Below are 23250 nucleotides of genomic sequence, written 5' to 3'. Positions count from 1 at the left end.
GTACATTGGGTTATTTTATGAGTTTTACTGCATGTTTTAATGGTATTTATTTGGTGACTTGTCCTGGAAAGACTCCGCCCCTACCTGATAATAAACTGATCACACCTGCGAGAGATCCCAGAGAGGCCAATAAGAGGGCCTGGCAGACCAAAGGAAGGGTTCGACCGAGAGGCTTGAGAGACGGCCAGGAGTAAGTGGTGCCAGGCGGCGGCGGCGCCTGCAAGCCGAAGGGGCTGGTGGAGCCGGGCGTTAGGGGAGATGACCAGCGACTGGGGACGCGCCACCACCAGCGACTAGGGACGCGCAGCGGGCAGTCAGACGGCAATAACGACAAGAGCCAGCTTGTGCACTGCGGGAGAGCAGAAGCAGTGAGACAGCTGGTGCCGATTGCAGTTTTAAAGAAGCGGCGGGCGGAGTTGAGAGCTCTGCCCACCCGGGGTAAGTCTTTGACTTATCCCTTTTTATAAAGTAAAACTGTCGAAAGGAATAGTGACTGCCGCTCCCTCCCTTTCTTCAGTGCACCGGGACGTGGAATGCGGGGAGGAAGGCGAGGACTCCGCTGGGTTTCCCTCTTTTACTACTACGCTGGATTTCTTAGTTTTTTGTGACTTTTATGCCGTGGTGGATCCCACTGGACTTTTAATGTTGTGTTTTATTGATTTTTATTGTGTTATCCCTTGGCCAAGGTTGTTTTAATTCATTTTACATTTTTAACTATTTAAATATAATAAATTATATTTTTAATCTTACAGTTTAAATTGTGTGCTTTCCCTTGGCGGCTCCACTGCTCTGCCCGTTTTGAGGAAGGTTTCCTTCCTTTTAAAAACACAAAACATCTTGGAAATAAAATCAGCCTTTCCGCTCCGTTACATATACAGATGATGAGTTCAAACAGGTGCCATTCATACAGGTAACGAGTGGGGGACAGAAAAGCTTCTTACAGAAGATGTTACAGGTCTGTGAGAGCCAGAGATTTTCTTTGTTTGAGGTGACCAAATACTTATTTTCCACCCTAATTTACGAATAAATTCTTTACAAATCCTACCATGTGAATTCATGGATTTTTTTTTTCACATTCTGTCTCTCACAGTTGAAGTGTACCTCTGGTGCAAATTACTGACCTCTGTCATCATTTTAAGTGGGGGAACTTGCACAATCGGTGGCTGACTAAATACTTTTTTACCCCACTGTAAAGCTCTCCAATTGGCTTTGTGCCTGTGTGAGGATGCAGCTGCATGCTGACCGAGGAGCAAAGGAGAGATTATAATGCTCTGGTTGGGGCACTTCAGAGGCACTTCGGGCAGTATAACCAACCAGGTCGGAGTTCCACAACAGACGCAGATTGCCAGGAGAGCCCCTTCGCATTTTGGCCCATGAAGTAGAGTGTCTTTGCCGGAGGGCGTATGACAGCATGCCACCATCAGTGCAGGCGGAGTTAGCTCGGGACCAGTTCCTGCAGGCCCTGAGCCCTAAAGAGCTCCGTATGCAAACTCAGCTTGTTCGACCGGCCACACTCAGTGCAGCCCTGGAGCTAGCGTTGGAGAGGGAGATGCTTGCAGGATCCTCTGGGGACACTGATGACACACATGTGGTGAGGGCTATGTCAGCACCTGTGGAGCAGATGGAGATGCCAGCGGGCCTGTGCAGTTTGGTTCAGACGGCTTCTCTGCAGTCGCCTTCCCCTCGGGCTGGCCCACACCGCCGACCACAGAGCTGCTGGGGATGTAGACAAGTCGGACACCTCATCAGGCAGTGCCCCAAGCTTGCAGCGGTTCAGGGAAACGCCCACGGGCCCGTGTAGGCAGGAGTACACGGGCCAGGGAGAACGATATCCCCACACCACCGCCATCTCCACCCTGTGTGGTCATCGCTGTGGGCTGGACCCAGGTTGGCAACTTTTGCCATGTTCCAGTGACGATTGTGGGAGTGTCCTGTACGGCCCTTCTGGACACGGGATCCAATGCAATGCTGGTCCGACCCAATGTTGTCCCAGCCGGAGCTGCTGTGCAACCAACTAATGTGTAACTTAAGACTGTGACCGGTGATCTGGCCCCAATTAGAGGGAGGGGAGTGTTCCAGTTTAAGGTGGGGGACCTCGGTGTGCCTTATGCTGCCTGGGTGGCTGACGTGCAGGATGCCTGCATCCTTGGGCTGGATTTTTTGCGAGCCATTGGTGGTGTACTGGACTTAGGCAAAGGCTTCCTCGTGCTCCCTGATGGGAAGAAGGTGCAGCTTATTCCTCCCCCGGTCTGCCCAGCATCTGCCGCGGCGTCCACCTCCACCTCGGAGACCCCTGCAGACCCGCCAGCAGAACAGCAAGTGGGGGAGGAGGAGAGGCTCTCAGCAGTGAGGAGCATCTGGTCAAAGAAGTGTGAGGGGCTGACTCCACAGCAGCAAGAGAGTCTATGGCAGGTACTAAGAGAGTTTAGTGACATTTTTGCCCTGAAAGAAAGTGATGTTGGCTTGACACACTTGGTAGAGCACGTCATTGAGACCGGGGATGCCCAGCCTATTAAAGTGCGCCCCCGCCGCCTGCCCCTGGCTCATCAGGAGGCCGCTGACAGAGAGTTGTGTGAAATGATGAAGGCGGGCATCATAGAGCCATCTGATAGCCCGTGGGCCTCTGCTGTGGTGATGGTGCCTAAGAAAAAAAGCCCAAGGATGCATTTCTGTGTGGACTACAGACCACTCAACAAAGTGACGAAAAAGGACTCTTACCCCCTTCCCAGGATTGATGAGTCTCTCGATTTAGTAGCCGGATCCTCCTGGTTCTCCACCCTGGACCTGCGGAGTGGCTACTGGCAGGTGCCACTGTCCCCTGAATCCAGACCGAAGACAGCCTTCTGCACTAACAGGGGACTATGGCAGTTCAAAGTCCTGAGCTTTGGTCTGTGCAACGCTCCTGCGACCTTGGAGAGACTTATGGACAGTGTGCTGGCTGGCATCCCACGGCAACGGTGTCTGGTTTACCTGGATGATCTTCTAGTACACGGGAGCTCCTTTGATGCTGCCCTGGATGCCCTGAGACAAGTGTTGGGGAGGGTGGCGGCTGCAGGCCTGAAGCTGCACCCCGACAAGTGCCACTTCATGAGGAGGGAGGTGGAGTTTCTGGGCCACAAGCTGGGTCATGAGGGCATCAGCACTTTGGAGGAAAAAATTCACACCATTACTGAGTGGCCCACACCAGCGGACCAGAAACAGCTCAAACGCTTCCTAGGACTGGCGTCTTATTACAGGAGGTTTGTGAAGGGCTTTTCCTCCATAGCTGCACCACTCTTCCGCCTGCTGCAGAAGGACCGTGACTTCATCTGGACCCAGGACTGTCAGCAGGCATTCAACACTCTCTGCAGATCGCTGACAGAGTCCCCAGTCCTCGCCCCCCCTGACCCCACCCTGCCTTTTGTCCTGGACACTGACGCAAGTAATGTGGGGCTGGGAGCTGTGTTGTCGCAGGTTGGGCCGGAAGGTGAGAAGGTGGTGGAGTACTTCAGCCGGGTCCTAAACAGGAGTGAGCGGCGCTACTGTGTCACACGACGAGAGCTGCTGGCTGTGGTGGCAGGGGTAAGACACTTTAAGTACTACCTGTGTGGCACATCATTTGTTATCAGAACTGATCATGCTGCCCTCCAGTGGCTGATGTCTTTCAGGGAGCCAGAGGGACAGGTGGCTCGCTGGCTGGAGGAGCTCCAAGCCTTCAATTTCACTGTGGAGCACAGAGCAGGGACGCACCATTCTAACGCAGACGCCCTCTCTCGCCGCCCATGTGCTGCAGCTGGCTGCCGTTACTGTGAGAAGCGAGAGGAGATAGAGCGGGAACTCACAACAATAGACGGAGCAACGCAGCTCGCCTGCAGGGCTCTTCTGGTGGTGGATGCAGCGGAGTGGAGGGCACGGCAGGAACAAGACACTGACCTGCTGCCAGTCCTGCAGTGGCTGGAGAGGGAGGAGCAACCCCTTTGGGATGAGGTCACTGGGTTTTCCATCTGTACCAGGGGGCTGTGGGCCAAGTTTGCAGCTCTCAGGCTGAAGGAGGGGGTGTTGGAGCGTGCCTGGAAGGATCCTGCCACAGGGGAGGAGAGGTGGCAGGTTGTGGTGCCAAGGTCGCTGAGGTTCAGCTGTGCTGGAAGCCTGCCATGGGAGCACTGGCTCTGGCCACTTTGGGGTCTCCAAGACCCTCCACCGCCTCCGCCAGGGCTACTACTGGGGTCAGCAGCGGAGGGATGTAGAGGACTTTTGCCGCAGCTGTGATGCATGTTCCTCGCACAAAGGGCCTCAGGACCAGTCCCGGGCTCAGCTTCAGCAGCAACCAGCAGGAGCTCCAATGGAGCGAGTAGCTGTGGACGTCATGGGCCCATTTCCTCGTACAGACAGAGGAAACCGCTATGTTCTTGTGGCGATGGACTATTTTACCAAGTGGCCGGAAGCATATGCCATCCCAGATCAGGAGGCTGAGACTGTCGCTGATGTATTAGTGGAGGGGATGTTCAGCCGCTTTGGAACAGCAGAGACCCTCCACAGTGACCAGGGGCGTAACTTTGAGTCCAAGGTATTTGCTGCCATGTGTGAACGCCTTGGGATTAAGAAGACCCGCACCACCCCACTTCACCCCCAAAGCGATGGACTGGTGGAAAGGTTTAACAGGACGCTGGCCCAGCAGCTATCCATCCTTACCTCAGAACACCAACGGGACTGGGACTACAATCTTCCCCTTATCCTCATGGCCTACAGGTCGGCAGTGCAAGACTCCACCTAATGTACGCCTGCCCTGCTCATGTTAGGGAGAGAGCTGAGAACTCCTGCAGAGTTGGCTTTTGGGAAGCCCCCGGACGCGCCAGAGGCACCACCAGGCCGGGACTACGCAAGGAAGCTTCAGGACCGGCTGGATTCTGCACATTCCTACGCCCGGGAGCAGCTGGCAAAGGCAGGCCTGCGCCAAAAGAGGAATTATGACATCACCACTAAGGGGAGGCACTTCCGTGCTGGGGAGCTGGTGTGGGTCTACAGCCCAAAGAGAAAGAAGGGACGGTGTCCTAAACTGGATAGCAGCTGGGTGGGACCCTGCAGCATCCTGGAGCGAGTGGGGGAAGTTGTTTACAGGGTGCAGTTGCCTCCTAGAGGGAGGAAAGTGGCGCTGCACAGAGACCGGACGGCCCCCTACAGAGGGCAGTCCCTCCCCTCCTTCCCTGAGGGACGTGTACAGAGCTTCCATGACCCTGCACAGAGGGACCCCCGGCCGGAGCTGCGTTCCCCTCCCTCGGACTCTTCACCTCAAAGCCCCGAAGCTCCGTGTACACCCCAGGGGCTCAGGAGGTCAAGGAGGGAACATAGGCTACTACCCCGCCTCAGAGACTGTGTTGTTCCCTCGGGGACGAGGAACTTATTGCTGGGGGGACAGTGTAATGATGATTAAATGTTATTTTACAGTGACATGTTGGTTATCTCTGCACACTGTTGTTATTTCTTTAAGATACATGTTTGGTTGTGCTGCAGGAAATAGGGAGTTAATGTGTGCAGGAAGGGGAGGGGGGTCCTTGTTGTTGTGTGACTGTGCGGGGCTGAAGTGAAGTGTTGTACGAGGGCACTCTCCCCAGAGTTAACGGCCCGTTTGCCTGTGTTACCGAATAAACGGACAAACTGAGATCCAACCGTCTGGTTCTTGTGAACGTTACAGTATGTTTTCATAGTATTTCCATGTTGAGCTTAACAACCGATGTATGGAGCCACAGCTGGACAGGCTGTCGGTGTTGTGTATTGAGGGGGGAAAGGAAGCGATTTGTTTCGTACTTTTTCCAAATTGGTTTACCTTGGTGAAGAGGACAGAAGCCTTATTCGGGAGTACTTGGTAAGTCATTTAAGTCATTGTAAGCAAGTCATCTATACACACACTTTTTAGATTGGTGTGTGTGTGATATACACACACACACACATACGTATACGTGGAGACAGCAGTCGCCTTATTATTCTTACACACAACACAAAACTATCCACAACACTACACACTAACTACACAAGACAACACATTAACTACACACTCCAAACTCACAAATCTCTCACATCTCAAAACTCTCTCTCTCTCTTTTTCTGCTCTCTCTCTCTCTCCTCGTCACTCCTTCCCCCTCTTCTTAAGCAACTAAATGTCATGTTGCCATATCATTTTTTTGATTGGTGGACATGGTGCATTTTTTCACCAACAGGAACTGGCTGTTTTTTGTTTACTCATAAGCAGAGAGTGCTTGCTAGTGCTGTCCTTAGTAAACGTGACGAAAAAACAGGCGTATATATTGTTTATCATAACTCTGGTTTTACATGGCATATCAACACAATTTAAAAACTATATCACCTTGTTGCTTTGTCTTGAAGTGGTCATGTGATTGGCTTACCCCGACTACTTTATGCTCCCTCAGTCAAACAGCAGCATTCATGCGATTGTTTTGCCCACTTAGCTCCAGGTGTTGTGCCAAAAAGTGATCGTCTGCCAAAAAGTGATCGTCTGCCAAGAAGTGATTGCCGTCTGTGGAAGCGCGCGCAGCTGCTTGAAGCTGTAGCACCCAGATTACTTACAGCTACTTCCGTGCAACTGATATAAGATGCGGTAAGCTGAACACAGCTTCAAACGTCTGTTTGTTGAAAAATAGTAACGCGACCGTGCAGCATTTTCTTGTTCGTAACGGCGTTGTAACGAAAGGAATAGTAATTAGTTGGATTACTCGTTACTGAAAAAAGTAACGCTGTTAGTAACGCCATTACTTGTAACGCCGTTATTCCCATCACTGTAGCTTACACAATATGAGTACTCTTATCGATCATAATAAACACAAACTGGTGTTTTTAACTACTGGATAAATCACAAAATGAACCCCTGGCACTTGTGGTGTTCAAGGTTCAAGGTTCTTTATTTGTCACATGCATAGTTATACAAGTATAACACACAGTGAAATGTAGCCTGACACGCTCCTCGACATGTGCAAAAATGGGGGGGGGGGGTGTAGAGGAAGAACATTATATATATCTACATATAGTATATACACTGGGTGAATGTGCAGTAGTAGCAGCAAGCAGGTGAATTCTGTACATTAATATGAATAGACATCTGACTATTTTACAGGATAGACAATATAAACATATTTAAAATTAAAGGAATTTGAAATGTACATTGTGCCTTGGTTTAGAGTGTTTGGAAGAGAGTCCTGTCTCAGTCAATTATAGATGATGTGAGAGGGCGGGTGTGTGTGTTTAGGGCACGGATGGCTTGGGGATAGAAGCTCCTCTTGAGTCTCTCTGTCCTTGCCCGGAAGATGCGGAACCTTCTACCAGATTGCAGAAGTTGGAACAGTTTGTTGCCAGGATGGGACGGGTCCTTCAGTATCTGCGCTGCTCTAGTCCGGCATCTCCTGGTGTAGGTGTCCTGAAGCGGGGGGAGAGCAATCCTGCAGCAGCGTTCTGCTGTACAGATCACTCTCTGGAGAGCTTTTTGGTCCTTCACACCACGATGTCATGTTCTGTGTGAGGATGCTCTCCACAGCGCCTGTATAGAAAATCCTGAGGATCTTTGGAGAGACCCTGAACTTCCTCAGTTGTCGTAGGTGATACAGGCGCTGCCTAGCCTTTTTGGTCTGGACCTGAATGTGGGCAGCCCATGTCAGGTCTGAGGAGATGTGGACAGCAAGATACTTGAAGGACTGCACCCTCTCCACTGGAGCTCCATTGATGATAATGGGCTTGTAGTCTCTGTGCTGACCCCTTCTGAAGTCCACCACCAGCTCCTTGGTCTTGCTGACGTTCAGCTGGAGGTGGTTGTCCTGGCACCACGATACCAGATTCTTCACTTCATCCATGTAGGCCGCCTCATCATTGTTGGAGATGGCACCCAACACCACTGTGTCATCAGCAAACTTCACAATGGTGTTGGAGCCGTGGGTGGCCACACAGTAAGTAAGTAAGTAAGTAAAACTTTATTTATATAGCACCTTTCAAGATAAAAATCACAAAGTGCTTCACAGAAGCTAAAACCTAAAAATAAAAATCAACTAAAAGCAAGTTTAAAAAGATGGGTTTTTAGCTGTTTTTTAAAAGTGACCACTGAGTCCACAGATCTCAGGCTCAAAGGGAGAGAGTTCCACAATCTGGGGGCCACAGTTACAAAAGCTTTGTCGCCTTTTGTTTTCAGCCTCGTGTGCTGGACAGCAAGCAAGCCCTGGTCACATGACCTCAGGGACCTGCTGGGAATGTATGGATGCAAAAGTTCACTTATATATGTTGGTGCTTGTCCATGCAGGGCCCTGAAAGTCAAGGTCAAAACCTTAAACTGGATCCTGAATTTAACGGGGAGCCAGTGCAGCTGAATCAGCAGGGGTGTGACATGGGAAAACTTGGAGGACTTGGTCAGAAGCTTTGCAGCAGCATTCTGAACAACTTGCAGACGATCCAAAGAGGCTTTACATAAACAAGTAAACAAAGAATTACAGTAGTCCAGACGAGATGAAACAAATGCATGAATGACAATTTCTAATTCGGAGCGCGATACAATGGGACTCAGCTTAGCAATGTTTCTCAAGTGATAAAAACAGGAGCGAACCAAAGATTTTACATGGGCATCCAAAGTCAGAGCTGAGTCAATACTAACACCAAGGCTCCTGATAGACGGTTTTGCAAATGTAGCAAGTGGACCCAAGTTTTCCATAACACTAGGTACAAAAGTTTTAGGAGCACAAACAAGAACTTCAGTCTTCTCCTCATTTAGTTGAAGAAAGTTTCCAGCCTCCCTCTACACAGTCTGAAGTGTAGAGGGAGTAGAGCAGTGGCGAGAGGACACATCCCTGAGGTGCTCCTGTGTTGATGGTGATGCTGTTGGAGAAGCACCTGCCCACCCTCACCACCTGAGTTCTGCCAGTGAGGAAGTCCAACACCCATGCACACAGACGGCTGTTAAGTCCCAGTTCCCTCAGCTTTGTGAACAGTCTGCAGGGCACTATTGTGTTAAACGCTGAACTGTAATCAACAAACAGCATTCGCACATAGTTACCCTGTTTCTTGTCCACATGGCTGAGAGTGGTGTGTAGGACGTGGGCGATGGCATCCTCTGTGGATCTGTTGGATCTGTAGGCAAACTGCAGCGGATCTGTGGTGTCTGGGATGGAGGAGGAGATGATGTTCTTCAGCAGCCTCTCAAACACCTTCATTACTACTGAGGTCAGTGCAACTGGCCGGTAATCGTTCAGGGATGAGGGTTTGCTGTTCTTGGGCACAGGGATGATGGTGGATCTTTTGAAGCATGTGGGGACCACAGACTTCGCCAGGGACTCGTTGAAGATGTAAGTGAACACACCTGCTAGCTGGTCAGCACAGCAGCGCAGCAGACGGCCGGTGATGCCGTCTGGCCCCGCCGCTTTCCTTGTGTTCACTCTCCTCAGTGCCGCTTGGACGTCATGCTCCGCGATGCTGGTCACCGGTCTCTTGCTGATGATGTCACTGTCCTCGGTAGTCAGGCGGTAGATAGCATTAACCGCCTGGCTAACCTCGAAACGGGCGTAGAACCGATTCAGCTCGTTGGTGAATGCAGAGTCGGCGTTGATCGGCGCAGTGTCCCTGGCTTTGTAGTCCGTAATGGTGCGTAGTCCGTGCCACATACTCCGTGTGTCGCCCTGGTGACGTTCCCGGTACCGGCGTTTGGCATCTCTCACCGCGCGCCGCACGCCGTATGAGGCCGCTTTGTAGGCGCTCATATCGCCAGTGGCGAGACCCGCGTTGTAGGAGGCGGTCCTGGCGTTTACTGCAGTGCGGATCGATCTGTCCATCCACGGTTTCTGGTTTGGGAATGTGGTGACTCTCACAGTGGGGATAATCTCCTCCGCTAGCATGTTGACGAAGCATACTGCTACTTCCGTAAACTCGTTGATGTTGACTGCGCATGCTCTGAACATGTCCCAGTCTACGTCGTTGAGTGCGTCCTGTAGCGTAGCTTCTGATTGGGCAGTCCACCGTTACAATCAGTGTTGGGTAAGTTACTTTAAAAAAGTAATTAATTACTAATTACTTAGTCAATATTGTATTTAAAATACTTATCTAATTACTGTCAGAAAAGTAACTTAATTACTCAATAAGTAATTTAACTAAATACTTTTTAAAATCCCTATAAACCTTGAGTGGACAAACAATAGAAATTGAACTCTTTAAATAATAAATACATTTTTTTAAAGACTGAGACTCTACAGTACACAGTGGTAGCATCTCTTCCACAATATAGGCTGCAATTATTTTTTTTTAAGCTCACCTTCAGACGCTTTCTGTGCTGCTGAAGTAAAATCACGTTTTGCCTGCTTAGCAGGAGTTGCCGCGGTGTTCTCCATGGATGATGAACAAGGATCACTCAGAAGTGTTCGTCTATGCTCTCGTGTCAGGCACTTCAGTAGATTACTCATGCTATTAACAGCGGCCGATAGTTTTTTCTCCCCAGGACATAGCTTACAAATTACCATAATGTTCTTGTCTGCTTGTTTCAGAAAAGTGAAGATACGGGAATATTTCCATTTCATAAAGCTTCAGCCGAGTCCGACAGCTTCCGCTTTAGAATACGACTATGCAGCAAACTGGCGCGAAATGACGTGCACCTGCACTACAGCGATGTTAAAGCGGCAGAGTTTACTTCTACGTTTAGATAACAAATTTTTGAAATTAAATAATGATATTCAGCGAGTTTAATTATTTTACAATGTAACGCAAGTACATTGTAAGTAACTGTAATTAAAATACCTAAAAACTAACAGTATTTAGTTACTCTATTTTTTCAGTGGAAAGGCAAGGCAAGGCAAGTTTATTTGTATAGCACAATTCAACAACAAGGTGATTCAAAGTGCTTTACAGAGACATTAGAAACAAGAACAAATAAAAAGCATGATTTAAAATTGATTAAAACAAGCAAATAAACTAACTAACTAATTAACAAACAAACAAACAAACAACAGTATATAAAATCAAAACAGATAAAATCAGAACAGTAGATAAAATCAGTAGTTAAATGTAAGTTTTGAAATTTAAGCTTAAAGTGTGGATTTGGTGCTTTATTCAAATGCAGCTGAGAACAGGTGAGTCTTCAACCTGGATTTAAATAAACTGAGTGTTTCAGCTGATCTGAGGCTTTCTGGGAGTTTGTTCCAGATATAAGGAGCATAAAAGCTGAATGCAGCTTCTCCGTGTCTGGTTCTGACTCTGGGAACTGATAAAAGACCGGATCCAGATGACCTGAGGGATCTGGATGGTTCATACTGGGTCAGGAGGTCATTGATGTATTTTGGTCCTAAACCATTCAGAGCTTTATAGGCCAGCATCAGAACTTTAAAGTCTATCCTCTGACGGACAGGCAGCCAGTGTAAGGACCTCAGAGCTGGACTGATGTGGTCCACTTTTTTGGTCTTAGTGAGGACTCGAGCAGCAGAGTTCTGAATGAGCTGTAGTTGTCTGACTGATTTTTTAGGTAGACCTGTAAAGATGCTGTTACAGTAATCAAGCCTACTAAAGATGAATGCATGGACTAGTTTTTCCAGGTCCTGTTGAGACATCAGATCTTTTATCCTTGATATATTCTTGAGGTGATAGTAAGCTGACTTTGTTATTGTCTTAATGTGTTTTTCTAAGTTTAGGTCTGCATCCATCACTACACCCAAATTTCTCGCCTGGTTTGTGGTTTTTAGATGTATAGATTGAAGTTCTCTGGTGACCTGTAATCGTTTTTCTTTGGCGCCAAAGACTATTACCTCAGTTTTGTTTTTGTTTAGCTGGAGAAAATTGTGGCACAACCAGTCATTGATTTCCTCAATGCATTTACCAAGAGCCTGTACAGGGCCTCGGTCTCCTGGTGACATTGTGATATATATTTGTGTGTCATCTGCATAGCTGTGATAGTTTATTTTGTTGTTGTTTATAATCTGTGCCAGTGGGAGCATGTAGATGTTAAACAGAAGGGGTCCCAAGATGGAACCTTGGGGAACTCCACATGTGATACTTGTCTGCTCAGATGTGAAGTTACCTATTGATACAAAGTATTTCCTGTTTTCTACGTATGTTTTGAACCAGTTTAGTACAGTTCCTGAAAGACCTGTCCAGTTCTCCAGTCGTTTGAGTAATATGTTGTGGTCAACTGTATCAAATGCTGCACTGAGATCCAGTAAAACTAAGACTGACATTTTTCCACTGTCTGTATTCAGACATATGTCATTGAACACTTTGGTCAGAGCGGTTTCAGTGCTGTGATTCTGTCTAAAACCTGACTGGAAGGCATCGTAGCAATTATTCTGTTTTAAGAAGTAACTGAGCTGTTGAGAAACTGCTTTTTCAATGATCTTACTTAAAAACGGGAGATTTGAGATCGGCCTGTAGTTGTTCATTTGTGTCTTGTCAAGATTGTCCTTTTTCAGTATAGGTTTGATTACAGCAGTTTTTAGTGATTCTGGAAACACACCTGATAATAAAGAAAAGTTGACGATCTGCAACAGGTCTGACTCTAAAGTCTTTGAGACCTTTTTGAAAAAACTTGTTGGCAGGACATCTAAACAGCAGGAGGAGGAGTTCAGTTGACCTAAGATGTCCTCCAGGTCTTTGCTGTTAATAGGTTGAAACTGTTTCATGGTGTTTAAACAGTTTTTTGGTGGACACAGTACATATCCTGGATCTGCTGTTGATGTACCAATTGCTTGTCTAATTTTTTGGATTTTTTCAGTGAAGAATTTGGCAAAGTCATTGCAGGCCATGGTCGAATGAAGTTCAGCTGCCACTGACACAGGGGGGTTTGTTAGCCTGTCAACTGTAGAAAATAAGACCCGAGCATTATGGCTGTTTTTAGTGATGATGTCAGAGAAGTAGGACCTCCTTGCATTCCTCAGTTGTAAATTATAATTGTGAAGTTTCTCTTTATAAATGTCATAATGAACCTGGAGGTTTGTTTTTCTCCATCTGCGCTCAGCTTTCCTACACTCTCTTTTTTCATTTTTCACCAGTGTGGAGTTTCTCCATGGAGACTTTTTCCTTCCAGAGATAACCTTCACCTTAATGGGGGCAATAGTGTCCATTACATTTAACATGTTAGCATTGAAGCTATTGACGAGCTCATTGACTGACCCTCTGGACAGGTCAGGTGTTAATGGGAAGACCTGGTTAAAAATTGCACTACTGTGTTCAGTTATACACCGTTTTGTGATCACTGTTGTTGATATATTTGTGTGGGCTGAGATTTTACTTTCAAAGAAAACACAGTAATGATCAGACAGGCCCACATCAGACACAGTAACCTTTGAAATGCTCAGGAAAAGGAATTTAATTACAGTAACACGTTACTTAGTAACGCATTACACCCAACACTGGTTACAATGCACACTGAATTATTGCGATTGTGCAAGGTTTAACTGCATAGCAATCAAAATGTAAATGCTGTTGACATTTACTGAATATTTAATTCCCTAAATCACTGCAAAGGTGACCAAATATGCTTTTGCTCTCAATGTCAGCAAAGAACAAATACAACCACAATTGCACACCATACATGGTTTAAAAGGGTTGTGGAAACCAGGTACTAATTTAAATCTACAGTACAACAATTCAATAAAATCAGAAACCATAATAGCAAATCTAATGATGAATGTCAGATACAGATAAATTGTTTTTCATTATAAATTCTTGTATTGTCTATTAGCGGAGGTTCTCTGGCTATTCAAAGCTTTATATTTTCATTTAGCTTAAACATTTTATTGCTGATACATTTAAACAGGAAAAGAATAATGGTTGCAGAGTAAGTGCATATGTTTCCATACAAGTGACAATTACTTCCCGCAATAATTACTATGGGAACAAATCAAGAATCCAGCTGATAATATAGTGGTGGATTGACTTAAGCATGGACAACCACTTTTTCAAAACATGAAACATTTTTTCTAGAAATCACTCAAAAGAAGTGCATTCACACACATGACTTGGCATCATATGTTTCCTCCTGCACACCCTTCCTTGTGTGGATCTGTGGGCACCTCTAAAGTAAAAGTGTGTGACATTTGGGGAAGGATAACTATAGAAAGTATCCCAAACTTTTTTTTCTGTCTAAATTGTTCAGTGTTTATTAAAACAACTTTTCCTGCCCTGTTGTTCTGAAACCCCATATAAACATATAAGGTACATTTGTTATTGTTAGGCTCCAGAAAACTTTGAAATAATATTAAAGAAAAAGTTCTTAAGGCAAGAGTATGTGCAAAAAAGAAAATGTGCCAGTTATTAAGAAAAATCTTAATGAAAGGAAAGAAGAATATAAAACCCCAGGCAGCTCTGTCAACTAAAATAAAATAAAAAAATCAGCCTTACTGCAAGCTGCCATGTTCTCTTTCCTTTCCTGCTCAATTCCCAATATTCATGCCTTCCTATCTTTACCTGCATGGACTCTTACACAAGTAGGGAAGGTATGATCCTTCCAAGAAATCTAAAAAGATATGTGTCCTTATTAAAATACTAGCAGCAAGCACAACACTTTTAATGAACATTTTTTATGAATGCATTTATGTGTATGTTCTTTCAGTGACAATGCATGCTTAAATAGCTGTTACATCTAGACAAGGCCATTGTAAGATGCTTTAAATGCTCATTATTTAAATACACCTCTTACACTACAATGTTATCAAAAATATGAATATTTCCATGCTGAATGTTTTAAGCAGTTTCATATTTTTCACAGTACCAATGCAATAATACCACTCAATTTCTCACTCTCTCTTAACCTGACAAGTTGACATGCACACTGCGGTGCCCACAAAACCCTGCTTTCTCTCACACAATCAATCACTCACGTAGTCATGGTGCTGTATCTTGCTGTCATGCTACAGCATTGTTCCAGTTTTATTCCATTGTTATCTTTTCATAAGGATCCATCCTCAGCGTTTCTGCAATTTTCCCATTTGACATATTTTTCTACATTTTATATCAAAGTCGAAATTGCAGTGCAATGACAACATTAGAACTTCATATCCACACCTGCTACAAAATGCACACAGTTAGAAGGAAGCATGATTTAACTCATGGTCATTAAAATGGGTGGAGGCTGAAAATTTGGCCTAATTGAAGCAGTAATAATTTAGGGCAATCTTGAATCAGGCCTGTTCCCTGTTCTGCTTTTTAAAAGATAAACAATACCAGGCTAAATCCAGTGACGTGTGAATAGTATAACATCTACATATTTACAGTGCAATAGAAGTGGTTTAAAAGATAGGAAGGTGTAGTTTGAGTTTACAGTGCTACAGTGTACCAGTCATAAACTGAAATGCCTGCGTAAAATACGTTTCTCGTAAAATAGGTTGCTCCTATGGCAACGTCTTAAGTTACAAGGCACCTTGTGACTTTCTTTTTAAACAGCTGAATCGCTTGTATGTCTGTTGTTGTGCAGCTGTAACATCTATGCTTGTGTGGGCTGAACAGAAAAAAGAAATCTTTTAATAAAATAGATACAGATCAGTGTCATTGTGTTGGTGTATTTTGCTGATTGACCTTGGAGGTTTACCTTCAGGTAGAACTGTAAGAGTGAAAACTGAGGTTTATCATTGTGATAGAAGCTGAGCACGGAAACTTCAGCACAGCAGCCATGTATCAAAAATATGACTGACACAAAGACTTCCTTAGAGCTTAATCACAACCTTTTTTTCAAAGAAAGAAACATAAAGTTGGCATTCTTTGAGTTATAGAGCATGTGCCAGAATTTGACATTTATTATTCTAATATATGACGTTTATTATTCTAACCACTGTTTTAAAGGATTATTTATCATGTACCTAAAAGCTGCAATAAACAATGATTGATGCATTCTGGTGTAATGACAGTGTATTCTGTCTCATCCAGCAGTGTTGTATCAAACCAGAGAAAGCATTTTCTCTAATCTCTCCTATTTTGCATGACACAAATTGATGAGGACATCAACACATTTTGTGCTCTTGACAGAAAATTACAAGCAGAAAACAGTTCAGAATGGACCAAATTAGGTATTTTTACCCTCAGCTGGTCTTTCTTAGAAAGAAATATCGCAAGCACAATCATATTAAGCAGCAAGTTAAACAGCTTTTTTCTGCAAAGTAATAGGGAAACTTGGAGCCAGCTGTAGAAATATTTACAAAAGGTAAAATGTAATGCAAAAAAAACCTGAATTGATTTTAACTGACAAATTCAGTCTGCAGCCACAGTAGATGGCAATGTTGCTCTATCTTTGCTGAAACAGGCTAGAGCTCTTGAGACAGGGGTAAAATTCCAGTGGGCAGTAGATGGCAGTCTAGCTTCATTACTCTGTTGGATGGTTGATTTTGAAGACACTCTAGGGAATACCGAGAAATCCATCGTCAGACAAACAGGAAGACAATGGCAAAATGAAAATAATGACTTGACCAGAGATGGCAGTCTTGCCACAGGGTTGGCTCAGACTAAGCAGAATCTGAGGAAGGAATGGAAACAATGGGGTGTCAGAAGGATAAAATGGGAATGAAGGTTGGAGGTCGGACAGAAGGGCAGATTGTGTGAACGACAGAGATTAAAGGGGCTGGAACACATGAGACGGAGTGGATAGGAACAGACGGCTAGTTTCATACAGATGAGGATGCAGTGAGGGATGGGTGGGCAAATTTGTAGGCTCCTACCATGGCCTTGGACCACTTTATCCATAGACTTGCACGTGAATTCAGTGTAATTTAGTTATTAATGCCTGTTGATAACATTGTAGGATCATATTTGTGTGACATTCACAATCTATGAGACTTTTGTCCAGGTGGCATGCTAAATTATTTAACAAAAACAAACCAGTCACTGTGCAAATGTGCAATAAATAGCTACAGTATGCTCGTCATCCACACGCCAGCACCCCCTGTTTCTTCCTGCAAGCCACCTCCACACTCACTTTGAGTAGATTTCATGCACACTAATGCATAATGTTTTCGTGTACATTATAAATCATTTGCATACAGACAGTGGACAGAGGACAAAAAAACAAGAGGCTAAAAGCAATGATAACTTGCTCAGCTTGTTTTTCATGATGCGACTCGCATGAATTACTAAGCCCCTGGCACCTATTTCATTTCCAAGAATGGAACATACTGGCAGCATTGTGCAATTAACCAAATGACCCCTTAATCATGTCATCTTGCTGTCTGTATATCACTCACAGAAACAGGCAAATCTGACTGTTCATTTCAGCCTTATCACCCAAAGCAAAATATAATGGAAACCTAATGACGTGTATAAAATATTCTTATATTCTAGGCCATTGTATTAAGCATAGGCATGTCCTAAATAGAGATAGTCCTATGTTCATCACCATTGTGAGAGAAATAAAACAAATAAAACATCAAACATCAGCAATTCAGCGTTGCAAATGAATCCTTGTGATGTATATTTTTGTTATAATATAGATAATCACTTTCCCCACAATGAATTGTAGTTAAACAATGGCAATAAATACACATTGATGAAGGAAGTAGCCTTCTTGTTTGTGTGCACAGTGTCCTAAAGCTGGTCATTAATTTTCATTAAGTGCTGTCAGTAAGGACCATTAACCAGGCTAGAGAATAATCACCTCCCTAGAGAGCTGACCTGTTTATGGCACAGGTAAGGGTTAATAGAAACAGTCCACCTTGGTGACACAACGCTCATAATGCACACACCATGGTAAGCATTCTGTAATCATTCATTTTCATTTAGGCTATTCACTTTGCATTATCAAAGGAAAACACCCCTCTGAAGGGCCAAACACTTTTGGCAATTTATTTCTCGATTATGACACTGTAGTACCACTTTGGAATTTCCTTATGAAATTTAAGCCTCACTAATCAAATATTCTTTTCCAAAAGGGGAGATAAGCTCAAGTTGCTCAATGCTCAATTTAAGCAAATAAATATTGCATAGCTCTCTTTACTCCATCATGTATCAAACGATCGAGGCAGATCACCCACTTTAGATGTGCTGTGTGTTTTCTGTATTTGCTACCCAACTAAATGGTGTAATGAACTTCCAGATCACAATGTGTGTTTACTAAGTTAACTGAGTAAAATAAATTATTATTCAAGCAGAAGCAGCTAGTTTCTTTCAGGCAAATAAATGCCTTTAGTCAGGGCCGGCCCGTGGCATAGGCCGTATAGGCAAATGCTAAGGGCGCCGTCCATCAGGGGGCGCCACGCCAGTGCCACAAATGTTGAAAAAAAAAAAAGTTGGTACTATTATTTCTAAATACAAAAAATAATCCCACGTTAATTAAAATGCAAAGTAAAGCTTATTTAATAGAAATATTATTTGTTACAACATTACACTACACTGCTGATGTAGGGGGGCGCCACCTAAAATCTTGCCTAGGGCGCCAGATTGGTTAGGGCCGTTTCTGCCTTTAGTCATACAGTATGCTCTCTTTCTGGCTCATCAAAAAAGAGATTTTCATTATTCTGTTTAAATCCAACAAAAAACTTTGCTAATGGAAATCCAATGCAGTGCTTAAGGGTTAACGTGCTATTCACTTAATATTTTTTTCTATTTAGTCTAACACCCTTAAAAAAGTTAGCTACCTAGAATCTGAGAAAATCACTATTTAATAAATGTTGTTTCTCCTTAAAACTAATCCAAAAATTAGCTCGTAGACATTAATACAAACAAACAACAACAAAAAAGATTTTCATGGATGGATTGTAGTGTAAGGTTTAGGATTTTAAGGCTTTACAAAGCCTTGATCAGATACATTACCTTTTAAACATTTTAGAAATGTAAGTGTTATCACTTTTTATTTTTATTTTCTTTACAAATCAAACTTTTTTCCCTTCAAATGTTAGTTACACTTTAAAAATGTCTTTACATTTGTCTGTGTTTTTATGTTTTTTTTTTCAATCATTATTTTTGTTTCTGCACTGAGTTAGAAAAAGATGACTCATATTTGTATGCATTATTCATTCATCCATTATTATCATTCATTAGAGTTATATTGCTTACATTGCTGTCAATCAAACCACGCCCACTCAGTCCTAATGAAGAGGAATGACTGATATTATGTGTGTTCTATTAAGTGTAATACCAAGTTCTGCTTGTGCCAGTCAAAAAAGAGCATGTTAACTAACACTAACCCAGATGCCCAGCTATAATTCATGTGAATTCCTAGAGATGAAAACAGCTCCTCTTTGTACTTTTATCTCTGTTGTCTGTCCCTGATGATAATACATGCAGCAGCATGCAGTCAAAGTGTGATAGAGCTCAAGTGCAGCATTATCAGCATGCAGTTTTCACAAGAGAACTTTGGTATCATGATAAAGCAGCTATCATTACAACCAATCAGCTTTTTAATCTTAACAAAGTTGGAGTTGATCAGAATAATAGCCCACTTGACAGCTGGGATCTTTATAGTTGCAGAAAATTCAGAGACCGGATCTGAAGGATTATATTTGCTACTTTCTTCTCACAAGTCTGTGCATGGATTATCATGTGTATATGACATGCTCTCCAAGTAATTTGGTGAGGGTTGAAAAACGGATTTAGGATTAGATCGTCTAAATCTGCTCCATATCTGCCATATGGAGGCTATGTCTATCCATTATCCATCAATGTGTCAAAGACTGTGCAAAGGAGCATTTGTCCATAGAAGGCCAGCCACTTGGTTTGATACAAGTGAAAAGTGATGTATGATTGCCTTAGCAAAGCTATCACTCTCAGTCTACCAGATGGCTTTGGCCTAGGGACATCACAACCATATTAGACCTTTATTTCTTCATACTCTAAGGGTTTCACCTCTGTGTTACTATCTTAGTCTGGCCTTACTTGTTGATAAGTGACCTCCCTGCCGTCATTCCTTATTTGAGCAAACTAACATTGGCACAATCCTCTCCTGCTCCATGGTTAATGGCAAGTTATCCCCATAGCGGCAAAACATTAAAAAAGTGACTGGAATGCAATCATGTCTGGAGGGAGAAGCAGAGAAGAGCTGGGACTGGCTGAAATGAAGACTGCAACGACCTTTGTCAGTATCTCTGCAGAATACATGACATGTGTGGATGGCCTATTGTGTTTAGGTACACGTAGTGGGTGAAAAAATAAAACAGAATTCTGGAAGACTATTTTAAATAAAATGAAAATAAACAAACAAAAATATTATAAATTAAAGACAGAGTACACTCTGTACACATTGCCAGACGATCACAACCCACAAACACACATTTAGATTAACCGTTTTCCATATTACAAAACACAAATGTTGGGTAGCATTGGGTTGTTACTGAAAGTATGGAGCTATTCATCACCAACCTTAATGTAGCTGTTATTAGACTTGTAGTCAAGACCGCCTAATCCGAGACCAAGACAAGACCAAGGCCAAGACCAAGTTGAGACGAGACCAAGACTGAGACCGAGTCGAGACGAGACCAAGACCAAGACCGAGACCGAGACAAAAAAAGTCTTTAAACTGCAGCCAGATGCTATTCTATATACATATGCAGGACACCTTAAACTAGTTTTTTAATTAAGCAGCAAGGCGGAACAAAGTCGGGCCTGTATCAAGACACAGGGACTAAACCCCAATTCAACCAGACCTAGAACTGATCCGGAATTAAAACAGGACTACATCAGTTCAAAATCAGGACTACTGAGGACTTAACCAAGACAGAACCAGAATCAGAGCTAGATGATAGTAGCACTAAAAATCATCATAGACCTGCACTACACTTATTTTTTAATTCTACCAAAGTACAATATTTAGATTCAGAAAAGTTTATATAATTATTTAGCCTTGTTGTGCAAACAAGCCTGCATAACTTAATACATATAGAATTTGAAAAGTAACAAATGATATCTAAAAAGAAACACTAGGTACTAGATACATGTTCTGATGAGTTTTGGCAAACAACAATTTGACTAACATGTCTGTCTCACCTGCTCTTGTTCCATCTCTGTTCTGTCCTCATTCTCCTCCATCTCCCTCTCTGTTCCTCTCTCTCCCTCTTTGTGCTGACAAGCAAGCCAAACACCAACATCATCAAATATACAGTTGAAACCAGATATGTATTACTCTTCAGATAAAAACACAAACACTTTTTTAATTGTAACATCAAATCAGACTAAATGTTTATTTTTTTAGATTGATAAAAATAAAAAACATATTTGTTAACTTTAAGAGTAAAGAGAGAAATTGTCTGTATTTCTTAATTGCAAATGGCACCAAATTGTATTCAAAATTGAGCCACACTTATGGAGCTCCACAATTCTTTTCCTGGTGTTTTGGTTGACATCTCTTGATTTTCCCATGTCAAAGAAACAGGCTCTGTGTTTTTCCTTATATGCATCCACAGGTGTGCCACCAATTTACTCACATGGACTCTACTAACCTATCAGAAGCTTCTTCAGCTCAGAATGGAATCGTCGTTTTCTTATTAATTAACAATAAACTTAGTGTACATGTACTCCTAAATTTGATGAAAGTGACAAAAATTAGACAGCTCTGTCTCTCTTTATTCTGACATTTAACTAATTCAAAAGATATTTCAATATTTATTTAACCAAAACAAAACTCTAAACTGATGTTGTACAGTAAAAAAAATGTTTTCCCTAAAGTGTATGTAAATATCTGGTTTCAACTGTGAATATACTGCTGTGTATTGAAATTCCTCTTGTTTTGCATAGATATACTGAACAACATCCAAAGCATAATATATAAAATAACATCTACCTGAGTTTTTTCTTTGAAAGAAGCTCCTTATGTCCTTGTGTTCATCAGTCACAATTGAAACCGATTTAGAGAGTTTGTTTAGCTGTGGAGGGTAGCAACTGAAAATATGAAATGTAAGCTAAGACTCTCTAAAAAATCAGCATTGCTGTTCGGCTTTTTATTTATCCATTTGTTGATTCACTCGAAGAGCAAGTAACGCAACCAAGTGATCAGTTTGATATCAATCTTTTGTGATACACCCGTCATATTTACATTATTAGTTCAGTACGAATGATTTGCTTTGGTACCTGGTCAAACTTATGCTCTCCTCTGTCTGCAGCAAACTCGCAGGCAGCAGCTTCTCCCCCCTCGCTCACATGGGTGCTGTGCTCAGTCGCCTAGTGCCTGAGCTCGGATCATACCAAAATTAGGGGGAATTTACGACGGTGCGCTCTGTGCTTCGTGTGTTGTTTTTGTTTTATACAGTTTTCAGTCAGGCATCTAACTAACAAATTACACTCCAAAATACCCCATGCTTCTGAAAAAATGACCCGGGCTTAAGCCTAGTAAGCCACCCCCCCCGCTCCGCTGATGGTTGACTCCAAATCTCCCGAACACTATGTCGATTTGAGAACGCAAGACCGAAACAGCGAGACCAAGACCGAGACCAAGACAAAAGTCCGTCGAGACCAAGACCACGTAAACGTGGTCTCGAGACCAAGACCGGTCTCGAGACATCCAACTCTAGCTGTTATTACCAAAAAAGAAGATGCAATACATAAATTACCAAAGACTCGATTGAAGGCTAATAATATAAATTCCACTCAAATTAATACAAAAATACTACTAGCTGTGATTGAAAAGTGGTGTACATGACTGGTGTCAAGCCAGCCTCCAATTCGAGACTTGCAGTCAAGCCAGCCTCCAGTTTGTTTTACGTTCCCTGTGTATTCAAAGTATTACGGGAATGGATGTGGAAACCGGATTTCAAAATAAAAGCCAACTTCGAGTGAATTAACAGATATGTTAAGAACATAATAACATATAATTTAGGCTTTTTTTTTTTTTTAAAAAAAACTCTAATGTTAGATCTATATGACACAGCCTTGTACCCTAATTGTGCCCTGTCACTATCAAGGCCATCTTATTTTGGATTTCAAAGTAAAAGCCCTGTGAATCTTCATTTTTGAACTACTCTTTCAATGACTTAATAATGCTCTTAAAAGCAAAAGTCGTATTTCCAAATACTATTTGAACTTTATATCAACACTTTCCAACCACAGTCTTTTTACAGTGATACCATATCAATATCAAGTCAGTCTGATTTTGCCTTTCATAGTAATGGCCCTTTGAAATTGTCCATAATTGACTTAATCTTCTAACGATTCAAAATGCTCTAAAATGAAAAATTCTTGTTTCCACAGGGTAATTCCACCTTAGATCAACAGTATACAGCCCTACAGTGATACCATATCAATATCAAGTCATTCTGATTATGCCTTCCAAAATAAAAGCCTTTTTAAATTGTCCATAATTGACCTAACTTTCAGTGATTTCAAAATGCTCTAAAATGGAAA

Source organism: Rhamphochromis sp. 'chilingali' (genome assembly GCF_963969265.1).
Source record: "Rhamphochromis sp. 'chilingali' genome assembly, chromosome: 2".
NCBI classification, from domain to species: domain Eukaryota; kingdom Metazoa; phylum Chordata; class Actinopteri; order Cichliformes; family Cichlidae; genus Rhamphochromis; species Rhamphochromis sp. 'chilingali'.
This window is presented reverse-complemented; position numbering follows the sequence as displayed.